This window comes from Callionymus lyra, chromosome 6, assembly GCF_982586985.1.
Source record: "Callionymus lyra chromosome 6, fCalLyr1.hap1.1, whole genome shotgun sequence".
Lineage (NCBI taxonomy): Eukaryota > Metazoa > Chordata > Actinopteri > Syngnathiformes > Callionymidae > Callionymus > Callionymus lyra.
Window position 1 is genome coordinate 23,487,424 of NC_141823.1, and position 20,634 is coordinate 23,508,057.

The following is a 20,634-nucleotide window of genomic DNA, read 5'->3' on the forward strand; positions in this document are numbered from 1 at the left end:
TTGCAGGAGGTGTGTGGGAGTGTTACTATGCCTACAATGATCACACAGAAGACATTCTCCTGAGTGTTTGCAGAATGTTTATCAAAGAATACATTGAAATATCAAAGAATAAACAGAAATGCTAGAGCTACAATGACACTCTATTGCTAAGTCTCTTTCTGTCAGTTTGCTGCACACAGAGATTACTTCTCATTTACCTAATGATGCTTTGTTCAAGACGATAACACAATCGACATTATCCTTAATAGTTCCTTCAAATTTGAGCTCATTTTCTCCCAATGAAGACACAACTTAGAAGCTTATTTCCACTGCTTTATCTCAGGATAACGCTGCATTTAATTACATCATAAAATAGTTTTCTCTAGTGCCATTGACCTGCCCATATACTGTCCATTTGACCAACAGATTACTTTACAGCAGTGGCTCAGAGACAGTGTTTTGAGATCAAAGAATGGCGGCTTGAAGTTATTAAGAAGTTTGCTGTGTATCTGGCGATACCATACATATCCCACTATACATGTGTAACGATACGATATATTGTAGGAACAACGATATATTGTTTCTTTTAAAAAAAATGATTGAATAAAAACCATCATAGCATAGTAAACAGTCCATGCTTAATACTTAATTCTAAATTTTTCTTCAGCGCAAAAATGATTTTCAGGCTCTTATCGACGTCGCATCTGTCTTGCTTTATTTTATCATCAACTGACATCAGTTTTTAAAAGCTGCTAGATTACGAAAATTACGAATGTTGCCAACTAGTGAGTAGAGGTTTAATTGCAGCACACAAATGAATAAACTGTAAATACTTGTGTTAATCGAATGATAGTCTTTAATATGCACACTATTGAAATATAAACCATAAAATAAATAAATATAATAAAAAAGTTAAAAGAATGTATTTTTTTGAATATCAATACAATACAGTGCTATTGAATATCGATACAGTAGCGAGGAAAAAAACATTGCTACTGTATCCTAATTGACCCTATTGAATTTACCAGGAAGGTCTGACAAAAAACTTTCACCAGAGACTTCGTTTTGTTCATATCCGAGCTATGGCAACTACGCAACAGAGCGGTCATGTCATTGCAGGGAAACAAGTTGCAACAATAGCTAAAATATTTCTGTTTTGATGCAAGTATGCTGTCATGTTTTTTTAAATGTTTGGAAATTGACCCATGGTTTTGATTTTCAAACCTGTATATAACAAAATCCACAACACGAGCAATTCTTAAACCCAGGCAAGAATATTCTATCGTTATCTGTTTTAGTGGAGACAAAGTATTATCCGGTCTGAAAGTAGCTCCCTGAAATATTTGTTCAAGTACTTTTGTCCATCCTGGGGGAATCCAAAAGTGCAACGCTTGGGTGCTTCACCCACATTGTTTCTGCTTCTGCCGTATCCAGGAAAGATGTCAACGAGAGGCTCCCAGGGCTGAAGATTCAAACTGCACTTCACATAACAGATGGTGGTGAGACCTTGTGGTTGTTGAAGTGCAGGGCTTTTAATTCTCCCCAGGGTGATCCTGGCCTACCTGCCCTCGCAGTCAGCCTCCCCTGCTGTCACAGCCCAGTTTAATGGTTGCAACACCAACACTATCCATCAATGGTTCCAACAGTCACTGTGACACAAGCCATGAAGAACATGAAATTCAACAGGAATGAACTTTCTATTATTCCCACTACCTATTGTGCACTTGCAGAGCAGAATAAACCTGATTCTAACATCTGTACTATTTCTAAAAGGCTGCCAAGTGTAAGACTTCAAGTCTATTTCATCAGCTGTAGTTAACTGCAGTCCTCCGAGGAGATTTGAGTTCTACACACAGAGAAGCCAGAGTGAACTGATTCATTTCGTTTCAACAGCAACACGTTTTGCACTTTGACACAAGTACAGTAAGGGAAGTTGAAAAGCAAACCTTTCAGTTTTATTCGTGAGAGAGGAGGTCACTCTTTTTTTTCACACAGTCCCTTTAGGACAATTTTCAGATTGTGAAAGTCAACTATGCCTGGATTCTTCGTGTATGAATGAAAGACATGCCTTGGGTTGAGCTATTGGTATAAAGAAAGGGTGTGAGGTAAATAAAAAAAAACATCACTTTTTTTTTTCATGATACTTTATCAATATTAAACAGTACAGTCCTGTTTTATTTAAAATTAACATCCTCTGCAGCTGAAGGAACAATAGAATCCTGCGAAATCCTGAAGATGACTGAGGATGAGAGGATACAGCAGAGTCCAGCAGCACCCATATTTTGGTTGCAAATTAAATCTGTTAAGACATCATCAAGAGTCATGAATCAAGTACTTGGACAATACTACGAACATATCTTTGTTCCTACAGTACCGAAATATATTGCATTATATAGATTGTTGCCACTGTATTTTGATCGACATCGATACCTGCCAAAACATGGCTAGTATACAATAGCTTGTCCCAGCATCACGTAAGAATCTTTCTACCGGATCTTGAAAAGTAATCATCAGCAACAAGCCTCAACTTCTGGTTTTGACCAAAAAATTGAATTTATATGGACGATTTTGTGGGTAATTTTGTTTTAACATAATTAACAGGTTCATATGAATCATATGTTTGCTAAGGCTTTTGTTTCAAATATTTGTACTTCTATATCCTTAGAGTCGTCACTATTGTATAAATGATTAAATAAATAAAAAAGTGTAAAATATAGAGATGCATATTCACTAAAATGTTGTTCAAATTATTGTTGTGCAATACATAAATCATGAAAAATAAGTGGTCTAAGAAGAGTTTGGGTTATACAACCAATATAATAGTGAAGCCAAATGCAATTTGTTCATGCCTTCTGTTGATTCAGCTAATCCAAATGTGATGATTGTGGACCAAAGATAAATCACACTGATGCTTATTGTCCCTTTCAAGCTCTCTTACTCATGCATTGGAACTGAGAGAACAGTTGTCTGAGACTGTCCGAGCTCGGTCGTTTAATCAAATTTCGATCGATCTTGTGCAGCTGGTGCATGGAGGATGCACTTCATAAGCCTTCAAAGTCGCCTAAGATAGAACAAAATGTCAATAAGGAGTCGTGCTTGTTTGGACATCTCAATGATTATGTACACGCTCATGTGAAAGTATGCTTTATTTCATTTAAAAGGCACCATCTTGGATTCACTACGTATGAGCTTTTGAACCTTTTGTGAAGTTTCTCACACTAGTGTTCCCGAGATCAGTGTTGCGTAAGTGACATCATAACTCGGAAGTCCAAAAAACTCAAGTTTCTTAATTCACGTGCTAGTTGTGACGATAGCTTTTAGAAAAAAGGGGAAATATTAAAATTTAAAAAAAAAATCTACACTAATCAACGCACCACAATCCTTTGCAAATGTGATGCAGAAGTTGGTTTAAAACCAATTTAATGTCTTGTCTCTGGTCAACTTAAATGAACAGGGAATTAAGGCAACGCCTTTCCCTCAACCATATTAGTTTCCACAAATGATACACAATAACTTTGAACAGTTTAAGAACATTAGCATCATATACGGGTAGATTTTAAAGACATTCTTAGCTTTCAATTCAGCTCTGTGGAGTGGACTGTAATTAAGGGTCTCAACATTTCTGACATATGTGTCATTAAAAGATCAGAAAGATAATAGATTCAGTATGCTTTGAGACCATGACTACAGCACTGAGAACAGGGGAAAGCAAGACAATAGAATAAATTAAATAACTAGAGGCACGCTGATGACATAACTAGAAAAGATCAAAACCTCTGCATGTAGTTTCAGGAGCTAAAGTAGCTACAAATGTTTGAGCTATTCATTGTACTTACTTATACTTATATTACTGTTTATGCTGTGTGAAGAAAGATGAAATAATATATATATTTATATATATATATATATACATATATCTATAATTATTCTCTGTACTATGACATCAATCGATTCTCAGCAGATTCAACATGCCTATTAAATTCAAAAAATGTATTGTGCCTCCATCAAAATCTATTGGAAACTTCCCATCAGTATAAAAAAACATAAAAAGCTAGAAAAAAAGAGATAACGGTGGTAATAATGGACATCAGAATGTTGGGCAAAATGGTGTGTGATCATTTTAAGCACAATTTAACATGTACAAGATTTGAGATAAATTGAAAACAAATGAATGGGATAGCAACTAGTAGGTGTATCTTGAGAAACTTGTTGACTGTGACGATTAAGAAGGTGAGGGTTGTTGTGCTATAAAGTGCAACTCTTTACAGTACGTAAAGCCTCTGGTGTGACTGACCTCAATCTCAACACAGTGATTTAATATGATGTACATGGCAGACACAGAAGTGTGAGAACAGACAGTCCCTTGCTCTGCATCTCTGGCAGCAGCTCAGAGGCAGCTCGGATTACCACCAGCAACAGTCGGAATCTAGAAGTGAATCTATAAGGAAAAACTCATGGTTTCAGTTGTGGCCAATTAACTTCCCTCCAAGGATGAGGAGAAAACAACTTGGCAGACAAACCCATTTGAATAAGAGCGGAATCTCAGTGACCATCGTAACTACCCAGCTGTAAGAGGGGTTTATCGAGGGAGAGGGTTTTATACAACCGTTTGCTTTCCTAAGGTGGGAGAAAAACAATGTGTATCAGGTAAACAGCCAAAACGAGCCAGTTGTGGATTATTATCAGCATGCGTGGCTGCATTCTAATCCTCCGGGCTGTGTTCAGCAGACAGATTTAGAAATGAGGGTTTGCAACTACTCCACTGCTCTAAATTACACCAGTCATTCAGGGTTTCTCTCCAGGAATGGGTCTGATTACAGAAGATGGTGTATGTCCAAACTGTTTTACCACAGGCCTGAGCAGTTTTGACTATGAAAACAATTATGGTCTGCTCATTTATGTTTCATGACGCTTTGTGTCACCTCAAACCCAAATACATTCTAAAAACGTTTTAATATCAGGAAAAATAAATCTATAAACATTTAATATACATATTATATATTTATTTATTTATTATAATTGTATTATGTTATATGTGTTTAACTGTGAACCAAAACCTTATCAGTACGACAAAAGGGAAATTTGGAAATACATTTTGCTTTATAAAAAATGTTATTTTTCTTTAATCAAGCTAAAACCTATAGTTATATACCACATATGTCAAACTCATGGTCTGTGTCATTTGTGTCATCAAAAGTCCTTTTTTGTCATTCCCGTTGGATAGTTAGAGATTCATGTCCATGGTGGCATCTTGGGCTACAATAATGTCAGTGTTTAAGATAAAAACAGATTAGGAATGTCAACAGTTATACAGAGACTTAAAATGAAAGAAAACTGACGTGAAAGCAAAGGAAAGATAGATCCAGCTACCAAGATTGACACACTTCCCATCACATGTCTGTAAATATAAACAATTTCCAGCTTGTAACTGTTCAGAGAGTTTGAATGTTTTATGGCATGAAAAGTCCATGAAAATGTTGCCATTTTTTGTATAACCGTGAGCCCATGACCAACATTTTTGTCGCGACTCACCAGTTGAGTACGAATGCTTTAAATAAGTTAGATTCACACCATCAGGATCCCTTGAGCATTAAGAATATGCAACATGAATATTAAAAAATCCCTTTTGTCACTTCCCCCCAGGCAATGTATATTAGTGGATGGCTGTTTCTTATTTTTAGCCCACACTTCCATTTCTTCAGTCATGTGTACATCCACACCAGAAGCGAGCCAGCAGGCCAGTCATCCATCCAGTACACATCAGACCGTCCCTCAGGAGCTAGCCTGCTTTCAGCTGCTGAAGGCGGTCTGCAGTGAAAAGTGAGAAGTACAGAGAGTCTGGACTGCAGAACAAAACCTTGCACTGAATATGGAGACAAAAGACCGGGACGTGATTTGGAAAAAAAAAAAAGGTTGCAGTGATTTCAATAAATGATGCGGAAACAACAGAGTAGAAAATTACCTCATGTGAAACTACAGGTGACTCACACAATGCTATTACTGGGAGAACGACAGCGACAAACCCACGCCGTCTGAAGAATGTTTGGATACGATTTTGTGGACTTGGTGGGTAATTGCTAGTGTGCGATCCATGAGGTGTGTATGCATGCTAGCACGTAAACCGGCTGTGCAGTCAGACCCTCAGCGAGGCTCAGCAACTCGAATTGGGAAGCATTGAAGATCTCTACAGCTGTTGAAAAATTCATAAATCTGATTCGATGAAACATTGATGTCTCTGCGTTAGACGTTACTACCTTTGCTTTATTCCCGCGCACATGGCCTTGTTGTAAACATACCAAAATACCTGTCAGGTTGAGTTTGACAGTTATTGCTATGATGCCGCCTGTCACAAATCCAATGAGGCAGGTCACAGATTAGTTTCTGGAAGGGTGAGTCTGAAGCCCGTGGGAGGTGGCGATGGTTTATCACCAGTCATCAGCCGCTGATGAGAGGCACGGAGGAAACTCGGAGAAATGAAGACCATTACTCCGCGGCTGAACCATCAGCTGTCACTTAAAGAACAATAACGCAGAGGCAAAATGCAAAACTCCAGCCAGAAAAGTATTATGCTTCCACTCCAATAGTCAACAGTGATCATTTACATATACACAACCGTAGCATTACACTCTAGAAGGACTTGGACAAAAGAAAATGTCATTTATTTATATTCAGACCTACGAGGACGTGAACAACAGTGAGGTTCCTTAGAAGAAAAATTGATTCTTGTAAAATATTGAATTCTGATTTTAAGAGGTTGTGAAACTGAGTGAAACATCAACTCAAACAATACACATAAGCAATCTGTATCTTTTGATTGTACAGATTTATTGATGCACCTTATTTGCCCATTATCATATGCAACTCCCACATGTCTTTCCAAAAGCCAGCAAACAGTACAGTTGGCTTCAAATTGTTTATATGGATATCAAATATGTCTACTGTAGTTGTAGGCATTTCTTTTGCTCTTTTATAAGAACATTTTTAGTATTTTAACAATTTTGTTGCAATACTGAAATTTTACAGAGAGCAGAAGAAAGAATGTTACTAGAAGTTGTAGATATGGTAACATATACATGCATATTCAGATGTTTAGCAATGCTATGTTGTTTGATTATATCTTGGATCTACATCTAGATCAGTAAATGTAGCGTGATACATACTAAGAATGTGTTAAAAAAGTAAAATATTTTCTAGTAGAGACACATTTTATTTTTGCAAATTGACTTTTTTTTTTTACATTTCTTACTGTTTTACATGTAATTATTTATTATATTATTTATTTATATTTATAAGATATTTAAAGCCTCCATGTGGCAAAACAAGATTGTAAATATATGCCATTTTATTAAGAGAAATGTGTGTCAAAGAACACAATGAAAATAAAATCAAAGCCAAATAACAGAAAATAAATTAATAAAAATAAAGAAAACATGATTTGATATTTTAGCCACTTTCATGAGTTGAGCCATTTTTTTGGATACATTTTTGTCCAAGATGTGTTCCCACATCAAGCCACACAAACCAACCAAAGGCTCACTCGGTTTGACTCAACATCTGGACAGACTTGCGGCTGGATAAACCGACTCTGAATCAGAAGAGGACAGGCACGTACGGCAATGTAGCCATCGGGGAAATTAACTGGTGAATCTGAGATGCCTGTGATGTCACCGCCCGCCTTGCCGTCTGAATTTTAAAACCAGAACCCAGGCTAAATCAATGACAAGGAAACTATTTTGAAAAAATAGATCATTCTGAGGACGTCAGCCACCACCAGCATTACTATGGCGTAGTATCATCTAATGATCAGCGATGACTTTGAGTGTTTTCTCAGGACAGAGCTATTAAAATAAGCTTCATTTTTATTTATTTTTTTTATATATAAATATACATATTTAATAAGTAAAGAAGGTAGTCTTAACTTAGTCTCAAATGTCAGATTAACAAATGTTAATGGACCATTCTTATCTGCTCCACGTATATATGCATTTCTTTTAAATAATGTTGATAATGTGCAGCAACCAATTACACTTGGCAGCACATTCAACAGCCCAAAAATATCTTGTTCCTAAAACTAGTTTGATTATAAGAACATCAGGAGTTCTTACTCTTTTATGCATTACTGGTACAAACATGGAGTTTCTATTAAGGATAGATGTGTATAAATAAGAGAGTTCAGTAATGAATTATAGGGGGAGCATCATTATTTTGCAGACCAGTGTTGGGGCTCAGACTTAGGGAGCGAGTATCTCAACAGCTGCTGCAGCTTCACTGGCAGTCCAGTGATGCTTGAAAGAAACCCCGAGCACCTATCCCAACCCACTCCAGCCACAGCTGAGTTTAATTGCAACTTGCTCTTCTGCGTCTCAGTTTACTTAATCTGAACAAACGATCACTTGAAGCTGTTGGGGAAAACACAACACAGCAGGCACATCCACCAGCCAGCACTCTGTCAGCAAGCGTTGCTTACATAGCAATTTGTCTCCGTTAGCCAAGCTAAGCATACCTTCAAAATAATGTCCAGATACAGATTGGGTAATGATGTCTTTTGTAAGTGGCCTATTTCTTATGAGTGTAAATTTGAGCCCTCAAAAGGAGCTCTCGAGCATCATGCCATCAAGCGTCAAAGTAATGGCGCTGCTAATAACCTCATCACACAGTCGTGTTAATGATGAGCTCCTCCATCATTCTAACACCACCAGGATCTGACAGCCCACGACACTGTGCTGCAATATTCTGTTATCTCGATAGAAGGAGGTGACGGGGCATGGACTGCATCTAAACCAGCAATGCCAGATATGATCAACTGATGACAAAAGGGGAGCAATCAGAGGTTAAGGTCACCCACAAGACTGTCGCTGTGACTTCAATCCATAGACAGCCAAGGAAAAGCTAATCTTGAGTTCAAAAACATCTTTGCACTACTTGTAGTTTCATTGATTTAAAAGATTGTCATATCAGTCATATTTTAAAATATATATATTCCCTCCACCTTTGATAGTATGAAAGTATCAAAACACGCTTCCTCTTTCAGTACCAAGTTTCTGTACCCAGAAGAAACATTTCTATTAAAAGCGTTTTGAAGCCCAGTTATAGTTTGTTGATTTAAAAGATAACTTAAAATGGGAGACTGAAATGTATTTTGATTATCTTTACATTTTTAGTATTACATAAAAACAAATACTTTAGAATCACCTTTTTAACCAAATATAAGCTAAATTGCAGTTTTACCATTTTTTTGCCAAAGCTGAAAGACTTGTCACATGACCTTCAATAGACCATAATGTCATCTGTTTTATCAATACTGAGCTTGATTATCCCAGTAATTTCAACACCCTTTTTTAGGACATTTATTCTTTTTTTTTTCCTCAGAATTTTATTCATGCTTATAAAGGTGTTAATTGTCCAAAATGTGAAGGATTTAGTGCAAGTCAATGTAAGAAATATATTTAATATTTAATACTTTTTTACTTATTTTTGTGAGAAACTGTTTTTAAATAAATAAAGTGACGGTAGTATAGTATTGGTATTGGTGCCAGTGTGCAAAATGTTCGATTCTCACCCCTAATGGAAAACTGGTGTGCCACCTATGCATTGAATTTAATAGAAAACAAAATCCTACCTCATTTAACTTCAAAGTTTACCGAAGTTCCAAAACATATCTGTATCTTCCCGCCAACTATAAGCTGAGAAGCTGGGCTGGCGCTTACGGTTCATTCCAATATCTACACACATAACTACACAGCCATTTAACAGGTGCTGACCAACATTCTACAGGCCACAAACAACCCATGCAAGGTAGATTTGTTGCACGACATGAGGCCAATGGTGTTCATCCCAATAAAACTAAACTAAACATTTTAGAGTGGCTTTTTAGCGTGGGCAGCCAATGTTGCCTGATCTGCATCTTCATATGCCACACCTCTGAAGTGAGATATATTATCATGGCAAAGGAGAAACATTTAAGAGAAATAAGTCTTTTGTGTACCAATGAAATGTTGTATTAGAGTTGAGCTAAAATAAAATGCCAGCAAAAACAAAAACATAAGAGTTTATTTTCTTTCGATATACATGTATTTTTAAAAACTGTTAATGGCACCTATGCAATGATCATGTAATAGATCTTATTTTAATGAGTGTAGATTTAGTTGAAGATGGCGGATAACAAATTAATTTTGCTGTGCCTCACTTGTCCCTCACGATGACTCACCACCGATTATATCATTATCTGAGTTCAGAGCACTGATAAGCACCACATAATGCTCCACAACCCCTCTGATTTCAAGCATCAAACACACCGTTGACCTCGTCCCTGTGACTGAGTATGTTCGTCAGACTAAACAATCATCTCATCAATCATGTTTAGACCCGTCCACGATAATGGTAAAGGTGACCACTTGACTTTCACCGACAAATTACATCTTATAAGACACTTTGTTTATCATGGCACAGCCATCACTTAGCTACACAAATGCCAAACACTCACTATATTGAAGCTAAATAACTACCTAGTGCTTAACTCGGATTCACCCCAAACACGTTGGCGGGGGGTTGACAACACGTCACGTCAAACTGACTCGCAAGTTTTCTGAATCTGTCAGTTTCACCTTGACTTTAATTCCATTAAAATAAGTACATTTACAACTGCTTATTTACACTGCATGATCCTGCAAGAAATGTGCAAGTACATCCATATTTGATTGGACCAAAACCAATTGGAAAAATAACCAGTGGGCCACGTTTTTTGTCATAAGCGTTCTTAGGTCTAAGCGCTAGTAGATTATGAAGTGTACACGTGTATATAGACCAGAGATATATATTTTGTTTTAGTTCCAATACAACCATTGCGAAAAAATGCATGAGCTGTCACATTTGATTGAATTGAATAGCATAATAACAGCAAATCTTCAGATGCACTCGCACTTGTTTTTCCACAGCATTAGAGAACAAATATATGCCTCTCCTGCATATTCATATCCCTCTGCGTCGAAAAGCAGAAAGAAATGTATTAATTTAGGAGAAGACTAAATAAGCAAGCGCTGTCTGGATCAAAGCCTGTCTCTCTATTCCACCCCCTGTCTTCCCTAAGAGACAGAACTGTATGACATGAAAGGAATTCAGTCTGGTAGAGCCGCAGCATCTTACTGTGTTTTCCCAACACCTCTTCCGCCTCTAACCCTCACTAAAACAAAATGACAACTTGCCTTGTGATGTAGTCAGTGCTCACGTATTTTATACGTGTTTACTGTTTAATGTCACAGCCTTTCATCTCAGAAAGAGGAGGATTCAGTCTCCGCGGGACCAGAAGCCTTTAATTTAGACACGGCGAAAATATCCCTGATGTTTTTCGCAGAAAAACATTAGTAGTAAATGAATAGAGTGTCACAGATATAAACAACATAAATGCTTGGCACATCCTGCATGATAAAATAATTCTGCAATGTCAAGAAGAGCCCCCGAGAAACATGTTATTTTGGTTCTGAATATGTTGCGTGTGATCTAACAGATGATAATAGAGCCAATGACCTGTCACACAACATTAAAAAATATAAGGAACAGAGTAACAACTTTCCTCTTTGGTAGAAAAGGAATTCATCCCGGTTAGAGAAACACTGAACAGCAGAAAAATGTATCAGTTCAAGCAATTATTAGACTCTATAATATATTTTAAATAATCAATAACAAACACCCTACACTTGCATTATTCTATTTTTATAATACAATTATTGTTTATATGCAAGAGCTGGGTTTTTATACATTTTTGACCATCTTAATAGTGGTGTCAATACATGTGCACAACGTTATATTACTTGCGTTAAAAACAAAAACATATTTTTCTCATAGTTCCAAAAGTTGGCCACAGTTTATAAACTTCTCAGAGGAATATTGTGTTTTTAATCAATTGCCCTTTCTGGAAATACAGCAGGTTCAAAGTACTTTGAACACCAATGAGGAAGAAGCAATACTGCAAATGCATCGATAGACATTATTTTCTATGGGAAAGTTTTGATTGTGTTAAAAAGTGTCAAATAAATAAATAAATAAGTCGGCTCTGGAAAGCAAAGTTATTTTGTAAACATAACAAAACAAATTGCAGAGCAGATGTGACTTAAATAACACTTTACATGTCACCGTCTTCACTCACTGTTTGTTTAACCCATGATTAACTTCCGGCAGATAGAAATGTTTCCACTTTTCCCATGGTGGTTAGGAACTTGCAAATTGAAAAGCAACAATGACTTTTTATTGTGGACTCTAATAAGACAGGCAGGTCTTTAAAAAGTATGTTGTTGCGGTGTTTCAGTGAAATCTGGCTTTCAACACTGGTGCAAGACTTATTAGCCATATTTACCATATTAGCTAAGCCTGACCACCAGACCACAATAAAATAAATAAAAAAAATGTTTATTTTGAAGGTCCGGTGTCACCCAATGTGTTAATAGACTGACCAAACATTACCGATACTGCATTCTACCATTCGGTCCACGCACATTTGTCTCTTGAGCAATAGACCATAATGTCATTGGTTGTATCAAAACTGATCTTGATTATCCCAGATATTTCAAAACCTTTTTTTTTCTCAGAATTTTATTCATGCTTATAAAGGGGTTAATCGTCTAAATTCCAAGAAATTGGAACAAGATTATAATCCTAAATCTGGTGAAAAAGATTTGCTTCCAAAGACATGCAAATCAAAGATTAAATAAAACCATCAATGCATATCGGAAATAAATTCAGATTTCTGAGAGCACCCTGTTGAGAAGCTTTAGTTGAGCAGCTCAGGTTTTGTCGAGCCCCCTACAAAACAATTGCACAAATACTACTTAATGTATGATTGGAATAAAGCAGTCGTGCATATATATTAACAGAGTACTTTATTCACATAGTACTTTATGAAATTTATTTTACTATACTGCTTTACTAGGATCAGAGATCAGTTAAAACGTCTCTAAATGACCATTGTGTTGGACTTTTAACCCTTGCGTTACGTCAAGGTCAAGGTGACCCACCTGGCTTCAATAAGTACAACTTTGACCCAGAGACAACTCAAGGGATACCGCAAGCACATTTGTTTTCAGGCCACTGAGACACCTGGACCCAGAGATAAAGCAAGGGTTTAAAGCTAAAGTTTGGGATAATGTATGTATAAGAACAATTAACAATTGATCAATTAATAGACTTTAAAAACTTGATTAAGGGAATTTAATAAAGAGACTAAATGTGTCTGAACAATCCCATATATGTGGCATCTGGCAACAGAAACGTTTTTCTGTGCAAGGGGTGAAAAGGCTGTACATCTTCAGTTTACTAAATCCTTTATAGAATTGTCACATGAGCAAATACTTTACCAACATGCAAAAAAAAACAATGATACATGAATACTCGAGTTCTTAGCAAGAAACGAGTGTGAGCTGTAGACGAACCTCTGCCTCCTTCAAAACAATGACTTACACTATTTTTAGTTAATATAAAAGGTCTCGTCTTATTGATGAACCTGCCAGTCAAAGAAGCAATTGGAAATACTTCAGATGAATGTGGATTGAAAATTAACCTTTAAAACCTGCAAACGTTTCTCTGAAGTTTGGAAACTGAAGGACACACAGGAACCACCAAACATTAAAAACAAAATCCTGACTTGTTTAAAGAGTTCAAGGTGAGTAATTTCAGTTCCATAACTTTTAAATCTGTTCCGTTATTTGAGATAGACGCTTCACTACAGCTTCACTCACAACAGGCGTTTGTTGTTTATAATTTACTTTAACACAATCTAGCGATACAGTTATGTGATGTAACATTATTAGATGCTTTCTGAGTGTTGCTGAACTCGTGTTATTTAAAATTAAACATGTTTTCTTTACAGTATCAAGTGGGTGACACTAAGCAGAAGCAAAAGAAACTGCAGCCAAGAGTTACTTGTTACTGAATGTAGGCAAATGTTACTTGAATGTACTACGTGTGATACTTAAAGTTTTCTCATTGTTTGAATGAACCACTGTAATAACAGTTGAAGTTGTTATTTATTTACACACTCATAAGAGTTTATCGCTGCTCATCACTACTGTTTGAATGTATAATACTTGTTGATTTTCTTTTTATTTGCACATTTATAAGACAAAAGATTTGTTATTATATCTGAAGACAGCTCAACACTGTTTGAATGTATAATAGTTGTTTGTTTTGGTTTTTGCATCTATATGGAAATCACCACTCCTTGAATTTAAAACGATTGACTGTTGATTTCCTGTGTTTAATAGAGTTGTCAACTTCCAAGTACTTTTTTTTAAACATGGTATTGGAAAATTTACTGGTATTTGTATCTTCTATTGAAATTTTGGTATCATGACCAACACTAATAGAAACTGGGAAAAAAAAATTAGAAAGACAGACTAAACAAAATAAAACTTTTTATTATTTGTATACAGAGACAAAAAGTCTGTCTCCATCATTGTGTTGACTTAACTATATGCTTTAGTAATGGACCTTAATATGTGTAAACATTTTATAAAAGGTTAAAGCCCACAGCATCAAAACATGGGAGGCAAACTTCTTTTCTGTCAACAATATTCTATATCTCAGATTTTTATTTGGTATTTAACTTTTATTTTTTAAATGAATCTGCGCGACTCTATATACCCATCCATGCACTTATCTATCAATCCAACCATCTATGCATCCATCTAACAGGACACTCTTTGTTAGATGAAATTAACTAAATGTAAACTCTCTCAATCTCTAAAAACATGTCATTTTTCACTTGCAGCTTGAAAGAGAAAAAGTACAAAATTGCTCTGGTGTTGACATGGAAACACCCGCATCACTAGTTTTTGCACCTACGTATTACAGCCCTCAGCTTGAGTTTCCTGGTTGTCAGAGACACCATAGCCTTGAAGCCACCAGGGCAGCATCCCTTAACAGACTGGCAGAGCACAGGCAAGTCAATTCAGTTTAAGCAAACCAAACGGTGTCAACTGCTATTGCACAAAGTACTGTGAGTATATTATGCATGAGAGCTAAAACAGTAAACCCAAAATCTCAGCATACGAGTTACTCTGATAACAGATAAAAAAATATTCATCAATAATGTATTCAGTGCTAAAAATGTTGCTGCATGCGGAAGATTTTTATGTTTGACAGCGTGGTTTGTTATTATTTATTCATGCTTCACAACAACAGTTGCTTTTCTAAAGACGGTTATGGCAGGGATACAATTTTAATTTGAAGTCTTGGGAGTATTTGAACATGTATTTGTACTGCCCTTTAAAACCTTTATGTGTTAAAAAACAGTTTACTCTACATTATGAATGTTCTTCCTTTGTTTTATTCCCCAACTGCTGAATATGAGATAACGTTTTATATTTACAAAAACAACAGTATTACTAATTATTATAGTTCCACGTTTTCACACTTATTGGTGCACTCTAAAATATGAACCAATGCTTACCAAAAATCTTGATAATCTTCGAAAGGTTTTTCTTATAATTAGTCACAGAAAAACAAACACATTCCATTTTCAATTTATAGCAGGTGACAAAGCCGACACAGAGAAGCTGAATGCAATTACAGTGCAATCTCGACACCATCACAACAGAGATGATGGCCTCGGGCAGGACAAACCTAAGATAATTGTATCAGGCTTGTGATGGCGGCAGAACGTTGCTGAAGGCTCGTACTAGCACCTTCCACCAACCGTCTGAGACAGTGATAAATAGACAAGAGTTTAATTGCTACACACTGAGGTTAATGCGCCGTTTCTAGTCACGAAGATCCCGATTTCAAGATGAGCATGTAATGGTGCCAATAAAAAAAAGTAATTCTGAAACACACAAGCATTACTTTATATATTTAGGTGCAGAAAAGGTTCCTTGGAAGCATAAGAAGCAATTACATTTATGTGTATCATCATCATATAATTTTTTGTCTAATCTTTAAACATTTTAATAAAAATAGAAAACGTCTTAATGTCTGAAATGTTATCAAATATTCTGACGGCACTGATCTACTTCCAAAGTTTCGCACTTTTAAAATGTTCAAATGTTTCTATATTTTTGTGCAGCAGATGGCGATGTGTAGCCAGATTGGCCTGAAATCTACCAACGAGCAAGAAGGTTGAATCCGTCAGTACACGATCTGGGAAATCTGAACGATCTGGGAACGCATGCGCATCGGACAAAAAACTGATCAGCGATCCATTTGAATGTATGTGTGTTGCATTGAGAAACATTTTTTCTTTATATAGCTAAGAATAGTTTGTCTCATTGAGTCTCAAAACATCAATTTTATGAAAGGAAAACGAATAATGGAGTCTGTGTATATTTACTCTAATACATCAGGATGTTTTGTACGACGTGTAGTTGAAACATGATACAATTTTTAACCTCTAATAAACTGGGAACTGACAAAAACATTTTTACTCAACACAAACAAACAACCGTGGAAGCTCACAACAGGTTTTCCTCTAAGTTAAGTTAAAAAGACATGCTTGCCAACAAAATTGATTTTAACCAGTAGATGTATAGACACAATAAATTAATTTACTCTTATCTTTCATAATAGTGATGCTTTGAGACTTGAAGAGATGCTGCGTCACCTGCTATTTAAATGGAGTTGTGTATTTTGAATGGAACGCAAATGCGCCGCTGATTTCCCAGTTCGTGTTCCACACTATACTGTTGTCCTTTTCTAGTTGGCGTTAAAACATGGAGGATCCAAATTTGTCACATGAAATCTGTGCATGCCTTCCAGGATCGCACAGATTTCCCAGATCGTGTACTGACAGGATCGAGGAAGGATGAACAGGAGATTCATAACAAAGTACTTTTTCTGTATTTTAGTGCCACTTTTGAAAGTATTTAACTAAACCTTACATTTGTTTTATATCGTTTTAAATCAAACTAAAGTTACTTGCCTATAGTAGCTTAGATTCTATTGAGTGATTAATGGTGTTACATTTCCTTAAACTCAACACTTTTAAATTCAGGAGCTTTGGTTATTGTGTTTGTTCTATTGATGCTAGATGCCTTTCAGAATAGCATACAAACGTCAGAGTATGAATGTCATGCTTATGTTAAGACTTTTTTACAATATCAAGTACGTTGTCAACTATAGAAAATTATTTTAGCCATTTGAAATCATCTTGTAACACCATCTACTATCTTTTCCAACGTGTTGAATACGGATAAGCAAAGCACAATAGAGACAAAAATGCATGTAAATCGATTTCCTTTAAGCTCGTACAAACAAATGTTCATCATTTCTAACACCTGTGCACATTCTAAGGAACATTTATATCAGAGAAGAACCTCTTAATCCCTGTGGGTAGTTAACTGGAAATTAACATAAACACTTAACGTTTGTGATTATTTATCTTTGGGTCTAATTAAGCACTTAAGTGGGTCCTCGGGGGAAAAAAAATATATAGAATCATAACTGAATATAAACATGAGTCACATTAACATGCATGAAACATAAACACAATCATTTTTTGATGCGTGACAAAAAAGATGATTGACGATAATTCCTTGTCAGCAAAATGATTACAGAGTTGTCTTGTTTCTATCCACCATTTCTTCTTTCCCTTTTAATATTTATAAATCTGTCATTTCAGATTGTTTTTTCCCTAAAAAAAACAAATTCAATACAAGTTTCCACGGAGGTTATGTGAATGTCTGGGCTCATCTGTCCGTTAGCTCACTCGTCTTGTCTGTTCGCGAAAATTGATCATATGTGGAGAAAATGGTTTTCAGGACTTTATTATCATTTTGGTGGTCTTTAAAAAAGCCAAAGACCTCCTGAGGGACCTGTCCCATTAACCTCATTACTATTAAAGATGTTTCAAATGGCTAAAAATATATGATTCTAAAAAAAACAACCCTAAAACAAAATATCAATGGGTTTTTAAATATATATATATATATATATATATATATAATTGTATTATCTTGGTTTAGGTCTAATAAGTGCCCTCTCACTGAGTTGGTTGTGTTTTTCAATGTATTTATCTTTTTATATTTAATTAATTATTATTTATTCTTCATTCCTTTTAAAAATGATTGTCAACATGAATGATTTTGTATGTTTGTAGAACTCTTCACGAAATGGTAAAAGTCACAAGCTCCTTTAGCTCAAATGGTAGTGCACTACATTTCTTTGGAAGTTTGAAGACGTCTCAATTTTAACTCTTGACATTCTAATTTTACTTGAGTTTTTCCTTATTCGAGTGTGCTTGTGATAATTTGGTAGAAAGTATCTCGGATGTTGTGGTGCAGAGGACGGGTTAATAGCTCAGTATGTCAGAGTATAATTAAAATGCGCTTTCATTTGTATCTAAACAAGGAGCATAATACACATTATTATTAATCATTTGCTTTCAAAGTGTTGATTTCTACCATTAATAATCACTATTGTTAAAATTTAGACAATTTTCGACTGATTCTATCAATGGTACAGGCAGAGAAATGTACTGGAAAAAAGCCCCACCTAGAATATTTTTCACCAGCCGCCACTGAGTCCAACCCCTCTCACTGAAATTTCAATATATACTAGAGTTAAACTGGACTTTGTGATGTTTGTTTCCACCAAGTGATTTTAATAAATAAAAACATTCAGCAATGCTTCATCTATATATCATTAAAGGAAGCTTTAAATATATAATGAAAAATTATGCAATATTTGGCATTTATTTCTTAACGCTATTCCTTATGATGCCTTCAACGTACTTATAAATTCCATTTTATTTTAAGTAAACATCAGGCCCCATTTAACTCTTTGGTACCTAACTCTCTGATCTTGACTGACAAATGACACTTGTGCTTGACCGCAGCTCATCTTTTCATTCGACAGCAAGGGCACTGTAGAGACATGGCTGTCCCTTTAAAAGAGATCACCCTCATGAATGATGAATTATTCAGTCAGAATAATTCTGTCGGGGTTCCTGTGAGGTTGTGCTGGTGTCTTGCCTCCTCTGGCACTAGGACAGCCAGGAAGTTCATGCATAAAAGATGTAAAGCTTGATAGCCTCGATCGGATTCGCCGGCTAAGATTGTGTCACTCCAGACTTTATAGTCCTTGGCTGTCTTCGCGGCGAGCGGCTTGAGGACTGAGGGTTTATGTGCATTGAGCTTTGGCTGTAATTACAGATACAACTGAGCTCTCCTCAGTTGTCAATGGGTGGTATAACCAGCAACAACATGCACAACAGAAACCAGATTAAAGCTTCATAGTTGTTTGCCAACTGCCTCTAAAATGAAAATGAAAAAGAAATTCTGGACTAAAATAAATGTATTTTACATCATTTGTAGTAGCAGACAAAATCTATTTCGATTCCAGTCCATTAACATGTCATACACAACATGTATCCAACAGACTTAACTCACAGTAAACAAAGTAATGGGACAAGTTTAAATAGACACAGAATCCCTGATGGCAAGTGGATGACGACAAGAAAAACAAACCTCATCAGAGATAATTAGAGGTTCTCGCCTACAGTTCATTTATGGACAGTTACCAGCAGTAATAGAATGTCCTGGGAACGACTTAAACAACAATTAAGGATTCCTTCGGAGCATAATTTTGCTTACTTAACAAAACAATACACAGTTTATCGTTACACACACAACACACGACACATTGTGGGGGGTGTCAATTAACCATCATCATAATGCATCAATCAGATGAAAAGCCTGTGACATTTTTTTTTTTTTTTAATCGATCAAAAGATTGACCTTAGTGATCCTGAAATCTGTTTTTCTGCAGACTTATCTAGGCTAAAAGATGTGGAATTATGCGAGTCAAAACAATGGAGATAAAGCAGCTTATGATGCAGTGACATATTTTAAAGCTGGTTTTGCCCTAAAACCATAAAACTTAAGAGAAGATTCTAGTTTGACAGAACTTTGAATATGGTAATATGTATTATTCAAAAGCTTTCCCCAGCATCAAATACAGTATATCAGTGGGTGGGTGTTTTATATATTCCACGAGGACAATATTCTAATCTGATTGACAATAACATGTCTATACGAGTGGGGGTTTTTTTTCTTAAAAGGCAACAATGTCTAAGCCCATCTCTCCTGACTCACTCACATGTTTCAAATGTTGAAGTCTTCCTCTCCAAGATGCAGTAAGTCTCTCATCATGATGAGGTTTAAAAGTTATTAATTTATAAAGCTCTCCTCGGTCTGAAATCTCGGCGAACAAGAGGATACGAGAGCGGATCCCTTTATGACGTAATAATGGGCTTAACTCCTCCTCAAGCAGTGAAAAACGCCCTGCTTCTTTTTATAATACACAAGTCCCTTGATGGTGGAGACTTCCTGGATTAATGACGCTGCATGACATACATTGATGCTTGACCACAGCAGTGGGTGTGGTTATGGTTAACAAGATTTTATCTCCAGAAAAAGTTTTTTCAGTGGGCTTTTAACTGGTATAAGTTTATTTTAACTGGTACTTCAGTTTTTCTGTTTTTGTAATTAAAATATGTTTGATTTTGCAGATTTATATGTATTAGTTAACCATTTTCTCCTTCTCTTTAAAGCCCAATACAGTCCCTAGTGTTGTGAAAAAGTACAATTACCATTTGGTGATCCCTTTGTTTAGCTGTTGCCAGCTTTTTGCATATAGATTTGTTTGCAAATTGAGATATATATTTTTTTTATA

The 20,634-nt window shown here is 35.9% G+C and overlaps 1 protein-coding gene across 1 annotated transcript in view; it reads right to left on the minus strand.

Moving 5' to 3' along the window:
* The window catches only part of LOC148077634 (protein kinase C-binding protein NELL1-like), a 164,252-nt gene that overhangs the window by 136,276 nt on the left and 7,342 nt on the right, over nt 1–20,634 (minus strand). The window lies entirely within an intron of this gene.